The sequence below is a fragment of the Capricornis sumatraensis genome, chromosome 2, assembly GCF_032405125.1.
Source record: "Capricornis sumatraensis isolate serow.1 chromosome 2, serow.2, whole genome shotgun sequence".
In the NCBI taxonomy this organism is placed as follows: domain Eukaryota; kingdom Metazoa; phylum Chordata; class Mammalia; order Artiodactyla; family Bovidae; genus Capricornis; species Capricornis sumatraensis.
This window is the reverse complement of record NC_091070.1, coordinates 142,879,427-142,902,049: the sequence shown is the minus strand read 5'-3', so window position 1 is coordinate 142,902,049 and position 22,623 is coordinate 142,879,427.

Here is a 22,623-nt window from a genome sequence, read left to right as displayed (position 1 = left end):
TAATCTGATGACTGCCTTCAGAATGTTCCCTGATATTACACAAGGGCCATTTTGGCCCTTTGCACACATGTCCATTTGGCGTCAATTTCTCTTCTCAGGAAAAAGATGTTATTTAGATAATTAAACTCAAGAAGTAGAAAAATTGGGTCCCAATTTGCATTCAACATTGAAAGAGAATTTTGGACAGCTTTTTTCTGCCTCCAGACTTCTTCAGTTTATATTTTACAACCCTTCCCCACACCCAGCCCTCCTTGCCAAATGTAGATAATCCTTCATGCAATGGTTCAATGTATGGTAAGAGAGAGCTATACAATGCCACTGAGGTAGAACTTACCAGAGAGGCTTCTTGGCATCTGGAGGTAGAATATACCATTTTAGGGGAAGAAGAATGTTAGTGGCAGAAGAAGAATGTAAGTACAACATTCTATTTACAGTCCTGTAGAACTCTTCAGGACCTTTTATATTACTGAAAAGTACTAGGGAACAAAGACGTAATGAAATTGGGTAATTTGGCTTATATTTCCATATCTGATTTTGAAGATTCTTTGGCTTGGAATGGGATATATATATATATTTATCTCTTTGAGTTTTTTATTTTTTAAATATAAATTTATTTATTTTAATTGGAGGCTAATCACTTTACAATATTGTATTGGTTTTGCCATACATCAATATGAATCGACCACAGGTATACACTTTTCTTGGTTCCTGTGTTATGCATGGACTACAAATTATGAGTACTATTTTTCAGTTAGTATTTAGTTTTATTTTTCAGTGCTTGGATATATGGTTTTCAGAATCTTAAATGCTGCAAAGAGATCACTGGTTTATGAAATGATCCACATAATGAATTTTCCACAAAAAATAAGAAAATCTGATGCTTTCTAGTGCTGGAATGATTGCCATCATCAGAAACTCTACACACTATCAAACCACATTATCCAACAGTTCAGAACTGGATTAATACAGTACCCAGGTGATAGTGCTCTGCCCTTCATATTAGGAGGAAGAATGGCCTAAAACTGGGCTATGTTAGCTCTCTGTTACTGTGTAACTTTATTGTCATGAGTATAAAAGCTGAAAACAAAATATGTTTATTATCTCACAGAGTTTGGGGGTAAGAAATCTAGGAAAGGCATAGTCGAGTTCTCTGTTTTAGGATCTTGCAACACTGTAGTCAAGGTTTCAGCTGGGACTGAAGTCTCATCTGCGGTTCCACTGAGATAGGATCCCATTCTAAGTGCACATGATTACTGTCAGCATTCAGTTCCTTGTATGTGGTTGGAATGAAGAGCTCGGTCTCTTACCTTCTGTCAGCTGCAGGCCACTCCCTGGTCATTGACAAGTGAGCCTTTTCAGTATGACTGCCTGCTTCCTTAAAGCCAACAAGGAAGAAAATATATAGCGAGGAATATTATATAACACAATCACTTGCATCCCATCACCTTTGTATCTTAATTTGCTTAGTCAGGTCCCTACTTGACTGGGCCACAGAGTGTACCGGTATTTGATTAAGCATTATTATATATTACACAGTTATTATATAACCCATTATTTCTGGGTTTATCTATATGGGTTTCTCTGGATGAAAGTAATAGTTGAGTAAAGCAGATTGCTCTCCCTCATGTGGGTGGGCCTCATCTAATCCATTGGAGGTCTCAATAGAAAAAAAAAATCTGGCTCTTCCAGGTGTGAATTTCTCAGTTTTTATTATCATTAAGCCAGTTCATTATAAGATATATATGCCTGAGTTATAGGAATTGGAGAAGAGGACAAAAGCCAAAATACTTAGTGGTCTCAGCTAATCTTCTCTTTATATCTTTCCCAGGAAATGACTCAATTTTGAGTGCCAAATTTGGTTCATTCATAGCCAAGAAAATTACAAACAAACACCAAGAAATCTCAAGACACCAGTAACTTGTGGTCATTTTAAAGATATGTTTACGATTTTTTTTGGTACTCTTCACTTAAAGAAGAGAAGTCTGATTTCTTCCCGTTGAATGTGGCCTAGACTTAGTGACATGCTTCTATTAATAACATATAGAATGCAGCAACAGTAATGGTATATCACTTCTGAAACTACTTATTAAAAGACTGCAGCTTCCATTGTATGGCTCAGGAAACTCAAACAGGGGCTCTGTGGGTTGGGGGGAGATGGGAGGGAGGTTCAAAAGGGAGGGAATATTTGTATACCTATGGCTGAGTCATGTTGAGGTTTGACAGAAAACAACAAAATTCTGTAAAGCAATTATCCTTCAATAAGAAAATGAAAAAACGACTGCAGCTTCCATCCTGGGTCTCTTTCCTTTCCTCTTTCATCACTCACTGTGGGGGAAACCAGATGCCATGTTGGTTGAGGAACCCCAAAGGAATACCCACACAGTGAACTGACATGTGAAAATGTCTTTGTGACTCCAAAAGATTGCAGCATGCCAGGCCTCCCTGTCCATCACCAACTCCAGGAGTTTGCCCAAACTCATGTCCATTGAGTCAGTGATGCCATCCAACCATCTCGTCCTCTGTCATCTCTTTCTCCTGCCTTCAATCTTTCCCAGCATCAGGGTCTTTTTCAATGAGTCAGCTCTTTGCATCAGATGGCTAATAATCATAGTTACTATTTCATTGTGTTTTTCCAAAAGCCCTGCTGAATAGGTATTGCCAGAACTTCACCCTAGAAATGAGCTACCATTATCCATCATTGATTAAATATACTTAATACGAGTACTGAGGACTGACTTTGACCTGGTAGATGGAGGTATAAGTTACTGGTTGGTTTCAGCTGGAGTCTGTTCTAACTGGTTAGTGCCCATTCTATATATGTTAAAAGGTTTTGACTACCACCCTTGTTCTAAGTATACTTGGATAAAATAATTTCACTTTGAATGAGTCCATGGAGATGATGTATTTCCCAGGTTTTCAATAGTGTCCTCACCTCTCAAGGTTTCACAGAAGAGGTGCTGGAAGAGGTGGTGGTGACCATAAAGGTGAGGTGGGAGGTGAAAGAGAAGGTCTCATAGAAGGAACGCCACGCTCTATCCAGCTTTGACTTGAGCCACTATGATTTCTGAGCTTTCGAATATTGGTTCTTGGTAGGCGTTCACATGAAATAAGGGTTTTATTACTAAAAAATTGAAAACCACTTATGTATAGCAACTATTCCATCTTGAAAATTGAGAAATTGAAGCTTACAAAGGTTAAGTGACTATGAGAAAATTACACAGGTATTATATCATTAGGTAGAAGCAAAATTTGGATATGAATTCAGGTTTTTGAATCTCAAGGTTTTTCTCTTTTAGGTGCTCCGTCCTTGATGCATACAAAGCATAAGATAAAGAGCTACTTTAGCTCAATATAAACATGACTTGATATTATCTTAATATATTTTTCTATGAATATGCATGCACATTTAAAAATTATTATTTCTAGCTCAACTTCTTCCGAGAAGAATTTGATGTGGCTTGCCAAAAAAATTAGGAATTTCAGGGAGTGAAAGTGAGGTGGAACTAGAGTTGCAAAATACTTATATGAAGGTCTGGATGGTCGTGAAGTGTGTTAGTCACTCAGTCATGTCCAACTTTTTGTGACCCTGTGGACTCATGTCCAACTCTTTGTGATCCTATGGACTATAGCTCACCGAACTCCTCTGTCCATGGAATTCTCCAGGCAAGAAAACTGGAGTGAGTAGCCATTCCCTTCTCCAGGGGATCTTCCTGACCCAGGGATCAAACCTGAGTCTCCTTCTGCTTTGTAGGCAGATACTTTACCATTTGAGCCACCAGTGTAGGTGGGCTATAACTGGATAGGAGCTTGGTACAGATCAGTGAAGAGGAAATACAGCATAGAGATTCTGGTATCCCAAAAACGTATGAAATTGAAAGCTGGGAATGAGATGGGAGCACTAAAAGAAATACGGACAAACAAAAGTAGTAGCTGCTCCAGACTGCCTGTCAGCTGTCACTGTTCTTGATGTGCATATGAGGCTTACTTCTTTCCCTTTGCTCTAATGTACTCAGACTCCAAGTGCTTGAACATGATGTGGAGAGTTAAAATAGAGGAGTGCCTTGGATCTGTCAGTTTAAGACAAGACCACAGTATTGCTTTAGTGTGTGTGGGTGAGTGTATGTGCCTGCACACACTTTTATTAAACATATGCTCCCAATCACATCCACTTGGCAAGATCACAAGTACATAATAGCTACAAACTATAAAGAAAAAAATAAAAGAGAACTTAACCAGTTTCTTTTAAAGATAAATAAGACCTCTGAAGCCACTATAAGTATTCACTTACACATTCTTTGAGTGTGCACACTAGCTTTTCTTCTGAGTCTCTATTTACTCACGCCTATACAAAGATGAGTATTGTAGTTGTATGTGACACAAACATTGGAAATCTGTGTTTACATTTGTGTTTCTGACTGAATATGCTAATACATTTTAATCAGCAGTGATGTTGCTTTCTATCAATGTTTTGTGCCAAGTATAGCCTCAGTGATAATGTTGTGATAACCAAATTTTTCCCTACATCAAAACTTGGAGACTATCCCAGTTTTTTGAACAGCCATTTGATTCCAAACTATGATGAAATCCTTTACTTTCTTCAGGATTATTTCTGTGTTTTCGGGAAACACTAAATATTTCCTTTGTTTCATTAAGGGGTTGGGGGGGTGGTGGTGTGCGGTGCTTGGAACAAATTTACTCTTGCAGCAGTCATGAGGTTTGGGTAAACCAGATGTGCTCATCAGCTCGCAAGGAGAACCTGCAGGAGGAAGCTCCAAGGTTGATGATGCTGTTGGAAGAAACATCTGTGGCTGACCTGGAGTGTTATTTTGGGATATCCAGTCCAGCAGCACACTGCCTAGGAAAACAAGAATGCAACAGCAGTTGAATACCATGGAGATGGGAAATGATAGGCTTTTAGTCATGAATTTACAAAAAATTTTTTTCTAACCTAATAATCTAGCTAAAGGAGGTACCCCAGATTTGGTGAGCTTCTGACCTTAGGCAAGAGAGATACTCCACAGATAAAGTATTACACTCAGAGCACAAATACCCTTCTTCTTTAAAAAGAAAACTAAAAGGTAATAATAGCAATCTTGAACTGCAAACTTCCTTTTAGAAACAGAAGTATTTCTTATTCTTTGTGTAGGTTCAAAGTTGGTGGGGACTTCTTTTTTTCCCCAGTGAGTCTATGAGAACCCTGTTGTTTTTTTGACAGAAACATGACATGCTTTTAAAAGAATACAGTCATCTGGAAAACAATTTACACTTTGCATCTTAACCTTGCTAAATTATATTCAGATTCTCTTCAGTGCTGCTCCTCTCACAAGACATGAAACATTTTGGTTCTTAAACACTTATGAGTGGTACACTGCTTGAGATGTACAAATAGCTTTCATTAGTGCTAATGGGAGTTATACTTCTGAACCAGGAGAGAATAGAGCCTGAAGATTTTAAATTGTCCTTCATGCAAATCTCCCAGATGAAATAAATTATGAGGGATGCTTAGAGGGAAAAGGTCTAAATATCCCCTAAAGCCACAGTTTAATAGCAAAGTAATACTTCCAAGTAGCAGAAGTGGAGTCAACAGTAATGGCTTTGGGATTACTGTCGTGCTAAGTAGCTGATATTGACTCTTGAAAATTCTTATTGGATTAGTACTGCACTCGAATTCCATTATTTTTCAAAGGACCTGAGAGATAGTTCTCTATCTTGAATAGTCCACTAAAACGGGTTTAATTTGGTTCAGCTTTCAAGGCCATTTGTCTTAAATTCTGTATTTTTATTTCAGAATAATCTTTTCTGAAAATATTGTTTCCTGTATCTTTCTTTTTGGGGAACACACATTTTACTTTCTTGTTTTTCAAATGTTTACATTTTATTTTTGCTTAGAGAAATATTAACTACCTTTCAGAGATCACTGGGATAGTTTCTTATCTTGTTCATTTGTGACAGTCTCTGTATCTTCTTGTTTTAACATTCGTTGTATTTTACTTGAGAATTTTTGCTTTGAGAATTATCCCCCCACCCCCGCTTAAGTAACTGGAAAACTGAAGGAATTGCTGTCCTATACTATTACTTTAATAGGCTATCGCCTTCCTTTTGTTTCCTGTGAGAGCATTATTTTCACTAGAAAAATTCATCCACCTTCAAGTGGAAATTAAACATTATATATTACTATCAGAAGTAGAAATGGGTAAGGCAAAAAGGTAACGAGGGGAAGGTAAGAGGCTACCAAGCAAAGATGGGGTGACTATAAAAGACCAATCAGCTGGTGAATTGACTGTGGTTCAGATCACCTCTGAATCCTTCACTGTCCAAGTAGTCACTGGACTTGAAGAAGTGTTGAAATATCAGTCAAACAAAAGAGACTGAAGTAGACAACCCAGATCCGCAATTTATAACTGTACAATAGGCAGTGCCATTTTCTAGAGTGGGGTGGCGGTGCTTGCTATTCCAGACACTTTTTCACCTCTGGAATGACTATTCCCAGAAGCCACATGAGTAATCAGAAAGTAGTTCAGTAAGCATGTAATCTGTGCAGAGGAAGCTAGAATAATTTTAAGGCATTATTTCATCCAGGCCAGGTAGACCCTGTGAATCTTCCCTGCTCTCTAACAGGGTAACCTATCTGGGGAGGTCACATGCTCCACATTTCCTGTCGGGAAATGGCTGCTAGTCTCTGGAATGTTTTTTTTTTTTTTAATCTGACCATCCTCCTTTAGTTCATTTAGTCCTTCTTTAGACATGGTACAATTTAACCAAAACGACTCTTACTTGCCCAATTGAAATCACTTTGATTTCAGTTTTGAGCTTTCCTAAATTCTTTACATCTATTAGTTAAAACCTGGTGGCTAATACAACCATCATATGTGCATTTTTCTAGTTCAGAAGACACATTCATTTTCTTCAGTTTTAAGTTCCTCGGTAAAGAATGCCTCCCTGTTAATCATTAAATATTGTCACAAATCTGCATCATGATACTATAATAATATTTTTGAGTGCTTGTGGTGTGCTGGATACTAGGCTGGTATTGTATGAAATCCTAAGAATATTCTCTTTTTATAGGTGAGGAAATTGAGAATCAGAAAGGCTAAGACACTTGCCCCAGACCTCACAGGTGAACAGCAGTGGGAGTCCGGCCATGTCTCTGGCTCTTTTCCCTGTGCTCTCAGCCTCACATATTTTGTTTTTGATGTTTTGTTTGAAAATTGCTAAAATAGAAAGTGGCATTAAAGTCAGGGGAAGACTACTTTACTGTGTGCCTTATAGTTCTTTCTTGGGAAACTTATGTCATCTAGTCCATCAACCCTGTGTTCATTTTAAGTGTGGCATGGGATTTGGTTAGTATCCACATCTAAAATCATCAAAAATGAAGTGGAAAAGCCATGAAAAGCCATGGAGGAAAATAAACTGTGTATTTCTAAGTGAAAGAGGTCAGTCTGGAAAGTCTACAAGCCAAATGACTCCAACTATATGACATTCTAGAAAAAGTAAATTATGGAGAAAACAGAACATGTGGTTTCCAGGGCCTTTGTGGGGGAAGGGGTGAACAGGCAGAGCACAGGTCTCTAGGGCAGTAAAGCTTATCTGTACAATAATGTAATGATGTGTGTGCTTAGTTGTATCCAGCTCTTTGCAACCCCATGGACTGTAGCCCACCAGGCTCCTTTGTCCATGGAATTTTCCAGGCAAGAATACTGAATTGAGTTGCCATTTCCTTATCCAGGGAATCTTCCCACCCCAGGAATCAAACCCACACCTCTGCATCTCCTGCACTGGCAGACAGTTTCTTTACCAATGAGCTGCCTGGGAAGCCCTCAGTATGGCAGATGAACGTTATTATCCATTTGCTAAAATCCATAGAATGTGCAATACCAAGAGTGACCCTAATGCAAACAATGGACTTGGATAATAAGGATGTGGCAGTGAAGATTCATCAGCTGTAACATATGTACCTCTGGTGAAGGATGCTGATAATGGAAGAGGTTCTCTGTGTATGTGTATATGGGAACAGGAAGTATACTGGAACTCGCTGTACCTTCTGCTGAGTTTTGCTGTGAATCTAAAATCCTTCTAGGGCTCCCCTTGTGGCTCAGCTGATAAAGAATCTGCCTATAATGTGGGAGACCTGGGTTCGATCCCTGGGTTGGGAAGATCCCCTGGAGAAGGGAAAGGCTACTCACTCCAGTATGCTGGCCTGGAGAATTCCATTGACTGTATAGTCCATGGGGTCGCAAAGAGTCGGACACAACTGAGTGACTTTCATTTTCACTTTAAAATCCTTCTAAATATAAAACCTATTTTTAAAAAATTCAGTGGAAAATAGCAAGAAGTGTGTGTTCCTTGGAAATGACACCTGCTCCCTCTTTGGAGTAGGTGCGATGTGTCCCATTATACCATAATTCTACCCTCAAAAGCCTCCTTCTTCTTCAACTTACCCATCTTCATCCACTATTCTTACTAAGCCTTAAGAAAGCAAAGCATCTTTTTGTGTTTACGTGTGTTGATCTGCTATTATGGAAAAGAAGGGCAATATGATTACCATTTGGGCTGAGAAAGAAAAGAATCATCCTGGTTTCTCCCCTTTCTCCATTTCAAGGCTTCCTTGATGGAGTATGGGATAGTGAGGAGGAGGTGGAGAGGCAAGTAGGATAAAAATGAAATTCCTGCAAAACATGTGAAAAGTTGCATCCTTGACATCGGATATTTTTCTACATCGTGGCACCTATTATTTTTCATAAGCATTAATCATCGCAAAATATAACTACTGGGAAGGTGCTTTTTACTTTAACCCCCAAATAATTCAGTCTCAGGATTTAAAGGCTCTGCATGACATTTTATACGTCAAAGATCACAGCTCCCCAAATCCATCAAACTAGACAACTTGCACTGTTACTGGAAAGAAACATTCAAATGTGTGAGCAAGCCTAGCAGTCTCTCATGCCTTTCAAGAATATAAATGGAAAAGTCTTCACATTCACACTGCTGAAATTAAATGAGCAGCGTGAGATGGCGAATAGCAAAATACTGACGTGAAATACTCAGGGTGCCTGCTCCTTGCACAGTGGGGAAGTGGAGACTCCATGGGAGGTAGAAAGAAAAAAATAAGCTAGGCTATCTAGGTGGTGTTCTCTGGTTGGTGTGGGAGAGGGGATGTGGGTGTCTTTGACAGTTGGGCTGCAAGTTGAAGAGGATGGGAGTGGGAGGAACGAGCAAGTTTGACTGCAGGCTGCTTCATTTGCATATGGTCCACAAGCTGTCAATCCACCGCCCCCTCTCCCCTCCTCATCCTGGGTGGGTGTTCATTTTAGACGTGATCTGTCAGCCACTGGACATAAAAAGTTGATCTGCTCAGACAGAATTTGTTCCAAGGATATAAGGCAACCACAAAGGGGAAAAAATGCCAAAGATGAAGCACTAGAGACTTTCCTTTATTGAGATGCTATATTTCAGTGTTCTTATTAGAATGAAACTGACCTCTCAGGTCAAGATAGATTTAAGCAGGGCTCTGGAATTTAAATGTGTGCCATAGAATTTACATATCCAATCTCTTTTAACGAATCATTTGCTGGTATTTTGTTAAAGCTAATTTCTGAGAGCTTTTGCTGAACAATGGGAGTCACCAGGATTGCTTTCTCCCTCCCTCCGTCAGACTGTTCTAACTATGTATAACATGGTTTCTTAAAAGCTTGATAAGAAGAACTTAGGAAATTTTTTTAAAAAATGTTCAAACAGGATTTAATTAAACAGCTACCAACATCTACATTCCATGAGCAGTACTTAGAAAAATTTCTTTCTCTGTGTTATTTGTTTTCAGTGGAATGATCGAAGAGGAAACATGCTAAATAAATATGGCGTTCATGATGGTGAACTGTTTGTTGAAAGGTTAATGCCTGTGCAAATGTTTAGTAGAGAGCTGTCAACATTTTCACTTGTGGAAACAAGACCACATATTCAGACATTTTTGAAACACGGTTTTTATCATTTACTCAGGATATGTAAGCAGGCAGAAAAGAGGGAATGTTCACAAGTCAGAAGCCACATGACTGTTCATCTCAGTTTCGAATTTATCAGTTTTACAAATCCTCCTTTGAATACAACCCAGGAGCAACACCACCCTTTCCAGGAGTAACACCACCCTTTCCAGCAGTTGTTTTGGGATCCCTTGAAGAGGAATATCCTATACTCACAAATATACAAATTTATATTACACTTTGAGAAGCGATTCAAGCATATATTTTGAAAATAGGGGGGATAAGCATAGGTAAATTATAAATCTACTCAGAAACACAGATAAACATTTGAAAACAAGAGCAATCACACTGAATAGGTAAGACATTCTGAATTAGATATGCATTGGTTGAGAATGGGATTCACAGCATTCATCTAGAAACATAAAGGGACTAAAACATTGAGGTTGTAAATCGTTAAGGCTAACTTTTATTAGTTGAGTATTAACTTTCAAGATATACAGCATAAGGAGGGGTGTGCTTGTGAGAACTTGCCTTAAATCACTACACTGAACATTTTTTATGCTGGCATAATTTAACTTTATAATTTAAAATAATTTGGTTTAGTTTTCTCAATTGTTTAGATCAGTATATGAGAATTACTGCATTTATTTTAAATGGTGGCATGAGACTTTCAGGGGGTCTGTTCCTAGCCACACCTCTGGCTGGTTCCAGAAAGAGACTTTGAGAGAAGCTATGGGTAGAAACTCCATTCTCTTGTCTCAATTATTGCTGCTAAGTTGCTTCAGCCGTGTCCAATTCTGTGTGACCCCATAGACGGCAGCCCACCAGGCTTGCCTGTCCCTAGGGATTCTCCAGGTAAGAACACTGGAGTGGGTTGCCATTTCCTTCTCCAATACATGAAGGTGAAAAGCAAAAGTGAAGTCTCTCAGTCGTGTCTGACTCTTTGTGACCCCATGGACTGAAACCTACCAGGCTCATCGGTCCATGGGATTTTCCAGGCAAGAGTACCAGAGTGGGGTGCCATCGCCTTCTCCATCTCAATTATTCAACTATTGTCTCAATTATTAGATAAGCCCTATTGTAATATCGGGCTTCCCTAGTGGCTTGATGGTAAAGAATCTGCCTGCAATGCAGGAGACAAGACACAGGTTTGATCCCTGGATCGGGAAGATAGATTCCCTAGAGAAGGAAATGGCAACCCACTCTAGTATTCTTGCCTGGGAAATCGCATGGACAGAGGAGCCTGGTGGGCTGCAGTCCATGGGGTTGCAAAAGAGTTTGACATGACTTAGTGACTAAACAACAGCAACACTGTAATATCATGCTTTACCATATGCTGGGCTAAGTGCTTGTTGCCTGAGTAAACTAAAGAGACGGAAATGTGAGCATCACTTTGTTGCACTGAAAGCCTTTCTTCAATGCATTTAGATAAGAACTGACATCTTCAAATACTGATTTAATATTGATGAAGAGTGAGATGTCCAGAAGGTGGCACTAGTGAGCAACAGTTGTCACATCCCTGGCTGAGAAAATTGATTATCTTTTCCGAAACAAGAGAGAACTTAATGACTCAGATGTGGCAGATACATGAAGACATCTAAACAAATGAGAGACATTTTTCACAGACTGATAACTTGAAAGTCAGCTGGAGGAGGCTACATCTCCCCTAACCCTATACTGTCTCCTTGATTCATTAGCCCAACATGACTTTTAAAATACAATATTGTGGAGATATTTTCTGGGATTTTTGAGAGAGGAGGAAGGCATGAGCATAGACTTAGTCAGGCCAGATTAGATTTCTGGAGTGATGAATGCAGTTTAACTCAATATTGTCAAACATTCAGTCTGATTACACTTATGTATGTGTGTGTATATATTTTGAAGGAAAATGCTGGTCAGTGTATCTCCCTAGGGGAATTAACCAGTGGGTAAAAACTACAAAGGTGACAGTTATGTATGATTGTGTTAACTATATATTGCAATGTAACACAACTGCTCCTAAATTAAGAGGCTTTCAGTTCAGTTCAGTCGCTCAGTTGTGTCTGACTCTTTGTGACCCTATGAACTGCAGCACGCCAGGCTTCCCTGTCCATCGCCAACTCCTGGAGTCCACCCAAACCCATGTCCATTGAGTCGGTGATGCCATCTAACCATCTCATCCTCTGTCGTCCCCTTCTCCTCCTGCCTTCAATCTTTCCGAGCATCAGGGTCTTTTCTAATGAGTCAGCTCTTCGCATCAGGTGGCCAAAGTATTGGAGTTTCAGCTTCAACTTCAGTCCTTCCAATGAATACCCAGGCCTGATCTCCTTTATGATGGACTAGTTGGATCTCCTTGCAGTCCAAGGGACTCTCAAGAGTCTTCTCCAACACCACAGTTCAAAAGCATCAATTCTTCGGCTCTCAGCTTTCTTTAGTCCAACTCTCATATCCATACATGACTACTGGAAAATAAGAGGCTTTAAAACAGGCTAAATATTTATTGTCTGTCACTATTTCTGGGAGTTAGGCATTTCAGAACAGCATGGTTGGACTGTTCTTGTTTGAAGGCTCCCACAGTAGTCAGATGTCAGCTGGGGCTACAATGATCTGAAGGCTTGACTGAAGGTGGAGGACCCTCCATCAAAGTAAGTAGCTTCTGTGGCTGGCAAGTTGGAGTGGACTGTTGGTGGGATATCTCAGTCCTTCTCCCTGCAGGTTTCTCCATAGGGCTGACTGAATGTCTTTATGATATGATGGCTGGCTTCTAGCAAAGTGAGCCATCAAAAAAACTCCAAAGCTTCAATATAGCTTATCCTTGGAAGTTACATACAGTCATGTTTGCCATATAATAGTTATTACATAGACCAGCACAGATTCAACATAAAAGGCTAACACAGCATGAATACAAGGAGGTGAAGGTCGCTGGGGGCCATTTTGGTCTGGCTACCATAGTCTATTGAGAAAATTTCCTTTTCTTTTAGCAAATAATTGGAATAGAGCATGGTTTCACTGGAATCCTTGTGAATACCTGTCATCAGACTGTGATGTTGATTCATGATATTATATGTAGAAGCGCTGATGGAAGGAAGGAGTGGATTGTATTTACCCTGTGTGATAATTATGCTGGAATTTCTATCAGATGGCGGAAGGGAAGACACTTCCCTGTTGTATTGTCACATTAAAAAAGCAAAACCAAATATAAGCAAACAAAATAAAAACTAGAATGTTCCTGGAATGGCTGAAAAAAACTTCATCAACTTTTGAGACCAATATGAAAAACCTGTCGTATTTTGAGAAATAACTATTTCCTACCTTAAAAGAGAAAGGAAGAAATGAGTAGTCTGTGAATGTTCAGAAGCATGGCACAAATGATTGCCAAGCAGTTTTCTTCTTTCTTCCAAATGTCTCAGCCATTGAACTGTACTCTTCATTTGAGTTTAATATTATGTTTATTTGAGCTTATGACTATTATAGTAGTTTTGAAACTGTCATGTTTTGCTAAATGGAGACATTTGTTTCTCCACGCTGGTTGATAGTGTTTGGGGCTGGTATCATGCTCGATTGACTTATATTCCAGTGTGTACTGACAAACTGGCCTGATCTTGGATGATGGAGATCTGGGAGGGGAGTAGCGAGCAGGTGTCTAGGTGTCAATCCAACATTGCCAGCTCCCAGCTCCAAAGTTCTTACTCTAAGTCTTCATTTACTGTCCATTTCAACTTTTTCTGCTCCCTTGGCACGTGCTTGACATCTAGATCAGTTTGGTGATCAAAGTCATTCTGACCAAGAAGAATATCTGACCAAAGTAAGTCTTACAAGGGATTCTAGACACTAGTGATTGATTGATGGCTAATCTAGGGCTGTGAAACTATGGCACTGAAAATCATTTCTAATGTGTGAGAACCTTAGAAATGCTTTAAGAGAACTCTGCAAGTTGTATTGATTCATGCATCAGTAGCAAAGCCAAGCATCACAGCATTTCCTTTCTTTCTGGATCTGTACTCTGTTATTAAACACCCACATTTGAAAATATCTTTTGTCTTGTAATCTATTCATGTTCTTGACATTTCACCTGTTGTCGCATAGATGAGTGTTGCCATCCTGATGTCTATGTCCTCTTCTTGGAACTCCCAATTCTGGGTACATGGTTGGCTGGAAAAAGACTACATTTGCAAATAGGTATGGTCATATGTTCCAAATAGGAAAAGGAGTACGTCAAGGCTGTATATTGTCACCCTGCTCATTTAAATAATATGCAGAGTACATCATGAGAAACACTGGGCTGGAAGAAGCACAGCTGGAATTAAGATTTCCGGGAGAAATATCAATAGCCTCACATATGCAGATGACACTACCCTTATGGCAGAAAGTGACGAGGAACTAAAAAGCCTCTTGATGAAAGTGAAAGAGGAGAGTGAAAAAGTTGGCTTAAAGCTCAACATTCAGAAAACGAAGATCATGGAATCTGGTCCCATCACTTCATGGGAAATAGATGAGAAAGCAGTGGAAACAGTGTCAGACTTTATTTTTTGGGCTCCCAAATCAGTGCAGATGGTGATTGCAGCCATGAAATTAACAAATGCTTACTCCTTGGAAGGAAAGTTATGACCAACCTAGATAGCATATTGAAAAGCAGAGACATTACTTTACCAACAAAGGTCCATCTAGTCAAGGCCATGGTTTTTCTAGTGGTCATGTATGGATGTGAGAGTTGGACTGTGAAGAAAGCTGAGCACCAAAGAATTGATGATTTTGAACTGTGGTATTGGAGAAGACTCTTGAGAGTCCCTTGGACTGCAAGGAGGTCCAACCAGTCCATCCTAAAGGAGATCAGTCCTGAGCATTCACTGGAAGGACTGATGCTTAAAGCTGAAACTCCAATACTTTGGCCACCTGATTGGAAGAGCTGACTCATGAGAAGAGACGCTGATGCTGGGAAAGATTGATGGTGGGAGGAGCAGAGGATGATAGAGGATGAGATGGTTGGATGGCATCTCTGACTCAATGGACATGAGTTTGAGTGAACTCCGAGAGTTGGTGATGGACAAGGAGGCCTGGCATGACGCAGTCCATGGGATTGCAAAGAGTTGGACACAACTGAGCAATTGAAGTGAACTGAACCTCTTCTCTCTACTTTCCTTCTATTCTTTAGAACTCAGACATGATGGTTAGAACACCATGTAGACCAAGGATAAGTAATCATGTTGTAGAACTGAAAGCAGTCCAAGTTCCAGGTGATAATGAGGCCACCATATCAGCTTTTGTTTGCCAATGGGAAGGAAAAGTCTATTTGTTGAAAGCAAAATTCTTATTTTGGTTGAGAGCCTCATTGTTGGATCTTTATGAAGTCTTGTATAGGAAAGTGGTACTAATGTGCTTGTAACATATGTCATTTGTAGTCACTTTGTAAACTATGAGGAAACAAGTGTGGGACTTTTTATGTGATCGTCAGGGATAAGTTGCTTTAGCAGCATCATGGAGGAAAATCACAGCACGTCGATGCAGTCTGCTACACAGATGCTCCAGAGCTGTCACTTCTGCCGATAAAGCAGCTAATTCTGCTGATTCCCTGTTGGTTCTGGTGTACATTCCTGGGCGATTTATCATGGGACACCTGGTTTTTTCCTGAACCAAAATGAGGAACACTAATTTTAAAACTTTTGCAAGTCATTAAAGTTGTCACATATGTAAGGTCATCGAAAGTTTTTACAGTAGCTAATTTATGGCATTATGATTTAAGTGATTAAATACTAATTTTTCATATTAGAAGACAACAGATATGAGAAATTCAGGGGTCTTTATGTGGTCAAATGAGTCCAAACTTTTTGCAGACAAAAGAAGGAAAAAGACTTGGAAATAAATATGCAAAACACGAAACCTATAATTATTTGACGCATAGGCTTTAATCATCTTCAAATCGAAGCTTGTGTTTAATATGGATGTTTCAATAGTATTACACCTTTTAAAGTGAAATCTTCCATTGTTTGATTAAAGAATTGCATTTGTGTTCACTGTGTCTATTTTCTGTAAGGTAATTATGAAATACTTATTATGTATAAGACTGAGTTATGCTCTATGATGGAGTAAGCACAAATGTCTCAAAGAGAGAAAACAGCATGAAAATGTTTTAGTGAGCATGAGATTATCGGTGTGTTGCTGCTGCTGCTAAGTCGCTTCAGTCGTGTCCGACTCTGTGTGACCCCATAGACGGCAGCCCACCAGAATCCCTGGGATTCTCCAGGTAAGAACACTGGAGTGGGTTGTCATTTCCTTCTCCAATGCATGAAAGTGAAAAGTGAAAGTAAAGTATCTCAGTCGTGTCTGACTCTTCTCGACCTCATGGACTGCAGCCTACCAGGCTCCTCCCTCCATGGGATTTTCTAGGCAAGAGTACTGGAGTGAGATGCCATTGTAGATATGCCATTATTCACTGAGGACTTGAAGGCAATGTACTGAAATTTTCACAATCAGTTTTAAGTGATGTATAGGATATTTCCTGAATCTTTAGGATCATTTGTTAGCTTCAATAAATGCTTGGGAAAAGGCTATGTTTTGCAAAGTCATAGATATTATTTGATTATGTTTTTATCACTAGACATTGCAGCCTTTTTAAAAAAATCTTATTGATGTATAGCTGATTTACAATGTTTTGTTAGTTTCGGCTGTACAGCAAAGTGATTCAGTTATACATATATTCATTTTTTCTCAGATTCTTTTCTCTCATAGGTTATCAAAGAATATTGAGTCTATGTGTCTGCTTCTGTTTTATAAATAAGTTCATTTAATTGTATTTTAGATTTCACATGTAAGTAATCATATATTTGTCTTTCTCTCTTTTATTAAAAATTTAAATTTATTTATTTTAATTGGAGGCTAATTACTTTACAATATTGTATTGGTTTTGCCATACATCAACATGAATCCGCCACGGGTGTACACATGTTCCCCATTCTGAACCCCCTCCCACCTCCCTCCCCATACCATCCCTTTGGGTCATCCCAGTGCACCAGCCCCAAGCATCCTGTATACTGCATCGAACCTGGACTGTCAGTTCATTTCTTATATGATATTATACATGTTTCAATGCCATTCTCCCAAATCACCCCACCCTCTCCCTCTCCCACAGAGTCTAAAAGACTGTTCTATACATCTGTGTCTCTTTTGCTGTCTCGCATACAGGATTATTGTTACCATCTTCCTAAATTCCATATATATGCGTTAGTATACTGTATTGGTGTTTTTCTTTCTGGCTTACTTTACTCTATATAATAGGCTCCAGTTTCATCCACCTCATTAGAACTGATTCAAATGTATTCTTTTTAATGGCTGAGTAATACTCCATTGTGTATATGTATCACAGCTTTCTTATCCATTCATCTGCTGATGGACAACTAGGTTGCTTCTTAACTTCAATTAGTATGAGATTCTCTAGGTCCATCCATGATGCTGCAAATAACATTATTTCCTTCTTTTTATGGCTGGGTAATATTCCATTCCATTCTATTTATATTCCATGTAAATACACATGTTTACCACATCTTCCTTATCCATTCATCTGTCAATGGACATTTAAGTTGCTTCCATGTCTTGGCTATTGTAAACAGTGCTGCTATGGACATTGTGCATATATCTTTTTTTACTAGAGTTTTCTGTGGATATATGCTCAGGAGTAGGATTGCTGGATCATATGGTAACCCTATTTTTACTTTTGTAAGGAACCTCTATACTGTTTTCCATAGTGCCTGCACCAATTTATATTCCCACTAATAATATAGGAGGGTTCCCTTTTCTCCACATCCTCCCTAGTGTTTATTATTTGTAAAATTTTTAATGATGGCCATTCTGACTGGTGTGAGGTGATATTTCATTGTAGTTTTGATCTGCATTTCTCTAATAATTAGCAATGTTAAGCATCTTTTCATGTGCCTATGGACCGTCTGTATGTCTTCTTTAAAGAGATGTCTATTTAGGTCTTCTGCCTATTTTTTGATTGAGTTGTTTGTTTCTTTTTTGCTATTGAGTTGTATGAGCTTTTATAAATTTTGGACATTAAGCCTTTGTTGGTCTCATTGTTTGCAAAAATTATCTCCCAGTCCATAGGTTGTTTTTTCATTCTGTTTGTTTTCCTTTTCAATGCAAATTCTTATAAGTTCGATTAGGTTTCAGTTGTTTACTTTTGGTTTTATTTCTATTGCCTTGGGAGACTGACCTAAGAAAGCATTGTTATGATTTATGTCAGAGGATGTTTTGCCTGTGTTCTCTTCTAGGAGTTTTATGGGAGAAAATTTTCATTGTTTTTCAAATATGTTCTCTGCTTGGCTTGTGTGATTTTTAAATACATTTTCAAGAGAGCAGTTGCTTGAGAATGCTGATGCTAAAGGTAATAATAATGCCAAACACAAGCCAGACATTTTATATGTTTTAAAATACAATTTATAATGATTAAAGGGCAATTTTCATAGTGCCTATTTTGTTAATGAAAAAACTAAGACACAGATATTTAAGTTCATCAGTTCAGTTCAGTTCAGTCGCTCAGTCGTGTCCGACTCTTTGTGACTCCCTGAATTGAAGCACGCCAGGCCTCCCTGTCCATCACCATCTCCCGGAGTTCACTCAGACTCATGTCCATCGAGTCAGTGATGCCATCCAGCCATCTCATCCTCTGTCGTCCCCTTCTCCTCTTGCCCCCAATCCCTCCCAGCATCAGAGTCTTTTCCAATGAGTCAACTCTTCGCATGAGGTGGCCAAAGTACTGGAGTTTCAGCTTTAGCATCATTCCCTCCAAAGAACACCCAGGACTGATTTCCTCTAGAATGGACTGGTTGGATCTCCTTGCAGTCCAAGGGACTCTCAAGAATCTTCTCCAACACCACAGTTCAAAAGCATCAATTCTTCGGTGCTCAGCCTTCTTCACAGTCCAACTCTCACATCCATACATGACTACTGGAAAAACCATAGCCTTGACTAGACAGACCTTTGTTGGCAAAGTAATGTCTCTGCTTTTGAATATGCTATCTAGGTTGGTCATAACTTTTCTTCCAAGGAGTAAGCATCTTTTAATTTCATGGCTGCAATCACTATCTGCAGTGATTTTGGAGCCCCCCAAAATAAAGTCTAACACTGTTTCCAATCAGTAGCCATACAAAAAATAAAAGGTGATTACAATTGCAAGCCCTCATGGAAGCATGATTAACCTAGCAATATAAAATATTAACATACAATTAGGGAGGTTAAGTAGAGTAATGTGGTAAGTAGAAGTGCATATATGCACATGTTTTCATTCACCCAGCCAGTCTATGTCTTTTGATTGATACATTTAAGTCATTTACATTTAAGATAATTATTGATATGCGTGATACTGTTACCATTTTCTTATATATTTTGGGTTCATTTTATGTAGGTTTTTTTCTCTTCTTTTGTGTTTGTTGCCCAGAGAAGTTCTTTCAGCATTTTTTATAAGGCTGGTTTGGTAGCGAAGAATTCTCTAAACTTATGCTTGTCTGGAAAGATTATGATTTCTCTGTCAGATCTGAATGAGAAACTTGCTGGGTAGAGTATTCTTGGTTGTAGGGTCTTCATTTTCATCACTTTAAATACATTGTTCTAGTCCCTTCTGGCTTGTAGAGTTTGTGTTGAGAAATCAACTGATAACTTTCTATGTTATTTGTCATTTTCCCTTGTTGTTTTTAATATTTTATTTGTTTAATTTTTGTTGGCTTGATTACTGTGTATCTCAGTGTGTTCCTCATTGAGTTCCTGGGACTCTCTGTACCTCCTGGACTTGGTTGACTATTTTCTTTTCCATGCTAGGGAAGTTTTCAACTATTACCTCTTTGACTAATTTCTCAGGTCCTTTCTCTCTCTCTCCCTCCTTTTTCTGGGACCCCTATAATGGAAGGTTGGAGTGTTTAATGTTGTCCCAGAGGTCTCTTAGACTATTTTTTCATTATTTTTTCTATAATCTGTTTTGTGGCAGTGATTTCCACCATTTTGCCTTCCAGGTCACTTATCTGTTCTTTTGCCTCAGTTATTCTGCTATTGAGTCTTTCCAGTGTGCTTTTCACCTCTCTCTCTATATATATTTTTCTGTAGTTCTCTAGGTCTTTGGTAAACATTTCTTGCATCTTCTTCATTCTTTTCCCAAGATCCTGGATCATTTCCACTATCATTATTCTGAATTCTTTTTCTGGAAAGTTGCCTATCTCCACTACATTTAGTTGTTTTTCTGGGGTTTTATCTTGTTCCTTTATCTGGGACATAAGCCTCTGCATTTTCATTTTGATTAACTTTCTGTGATGTGATTTTCATTCTGGCAGGCTACAGGATTATAGTTCTTGCTTCTTCTGGTGGCTTAGACGGTAAAGCATCTGTCTACAATGTGGGAGACCTGGGTTCGAGCCCTGGGTTGGGAAGATCCCCTGGAGAAGGAAATGGCAATCCACTCCAGTACTATTGTCTGGAAAATCCCATGGACAGAGGAGCCTGGTAGGCTACAGTCTATGGGGTTGCAAACTGTTGGACACAACTGAGCGACTTCACTTTCACTTTCTTCTGTTTGCCCTCTGATGGAGAAGGCTAAGAGGCTTGTGTAGACTTCTTAATGGGAGGGACTGGCATGGGAAAAACTAGGTCTTGCTCTAGTGGGCAGAGTCATGCTCAGTAAAACTTCAATCTGATTGTCTGTTGGTGGCTGGGGCTGCCCTCCCTCCTTGTTGGTTGTTTGAGGGCTTATGCCAAGAGGCATCTCCCAGAACTGCTGCTGCCAGTGCCCCTGTCCTCACAGGAAGCCGCTGCTAACCCGCACCTCCCTAAGAAACCCTCTAACACTAGCAGGTAGGTCTGGTTCAATCCCCTGTGGGGTCACTGTTCCTTTCCTTTGTGTCCTGGGGCATGATTTTGTTTTTGCCCTCTAAGAGTGGAGTCTCTGTTTCTCCCAGTCCTAGAAGTCCTGCAGTCAAATCCCTGTGGCCTTCAAAACCAGATTCCCTGGGGATTCTTAGTTCCTTTGTCAGATCCCCAGTCTGGGAAAATGGATGTGTGGCTCAGAATCTTCACAACAATGGGAAAACTTCTTTGGTATTATTTTCCTCCAGTTTGTGGCTTGCCTATCTGGTGGGTATGGGATTTGACTTTATCATTATTTCTCCCCTCCTACCATCTCACTGTGGCTTCTCCTTTGTCTTTTGATGTAGGGTATCTCTTTTTGGTGGGTTCCAACATCCTGCTATCAATGGTTGTTCAACAACTAGTTGCTATTTTGGTGCTCTTACAGTGGAGATGAGTGCACATCCTTTTATTTGGCCATCTTGAACAAATCTCCCCTCAGGCATGAAGATTATTTTGAGCTAAAGGCAATGGAGACCCTATGGATTCAAGAGAAACTACTAGTTTTCCCTTAACCACCTAGAATAATTTACATTGGAGGGGTTCCTCATAAAAAGAATTATTGTCAGAGATAAATTTTATCTAATTGGCCCCATCTGTATGGTAGGGTAAACATATAATAACCAAACATATGCCCTTCTTCTTATCATCCTGTGAATGACCTTTCTGTCCTTAGAAGCCCCAGCTTCCCATCTCATTTCTTAGCTCAAGACGATATAAACACCCCATTTTACCTTTCTGTCTCTGAACCTCTCATGTACATGGGATTTCTGCACATATGAAATTGAATTTGATTTTCTCCTGCTAATCTATCTTACACCAATTAATTTGACCAGCCAAAAGAGCAAGAAAAAAGGGGAGAGGAAAGGAAAAAATTTCCCCTTCCTGACACTAACTTCTTAAGGTCACAATACTGATTAGTGGAAAAACTTGGTTTGAATGCAAGTCTGTCAGAAAAAAACTGTGCTGATGCCACTTAGTTCAGTTCAGGTCAGTCGCTCAGTTGTGTTCAACTCTTTGCGACCCCATGAATCACAGCAGGCCAGGCCTCCCTGTCCATCACCAACTCCCAGAGTTCACTCAGACTCACATCCATTGAGTCAGTGATGCCATCCAGGCATTTCATCCTCTGTCATCCACATGGTACTATTTTCCACCTGATACTAGACTTTCACTTCTTGCAGTCCATTTAAAGCAGTTGGGATATTATAATGTCCATTGCTTCATTTTTAGTTGGTTGAAATATTTCAACACCTTGTTGTAGAGCCCAGTTGTTTTGCTATTTAATGTCAGACAGTGTACAATAATAATGTAAGTGAAGTTACCTAAGAATAAAACATTTAAACCAGCATTATGACCACACTTTAAAGTCACATTCATGATCTCTTTTTCCCCAAGAAGCATTTTTGTTCTTAAAAATAACAAGCTAAAATGTGAATTTCTAAAATGCTAAGGATATATAAAAATTTTGGAATTTGTTTCTGGGAATTTTTGGTGAGAATATTTTAGGGAGTCTCAGTTAAGAGGAGAGGATGAACATTCTAGTCAATTGATGCAGACTTTGAATGGATGGGTTAAAATACCACATAATAATAGATAGTTATTGGGATGGTTTGAAGTGTATGAACCAGTCTGTAAAACAGAGTGTTCAACTGGCATTGAGACAGCAGGTATTGCTTTTGGCTTGCACATTTAAAGCTTTCTGCCTAATTTACAGACTGTTAAAGGGAAAACCTGGTGGAACTTTAGAATGGCATTCCTTTAGAATACCCAGAAGTAGTCAGGC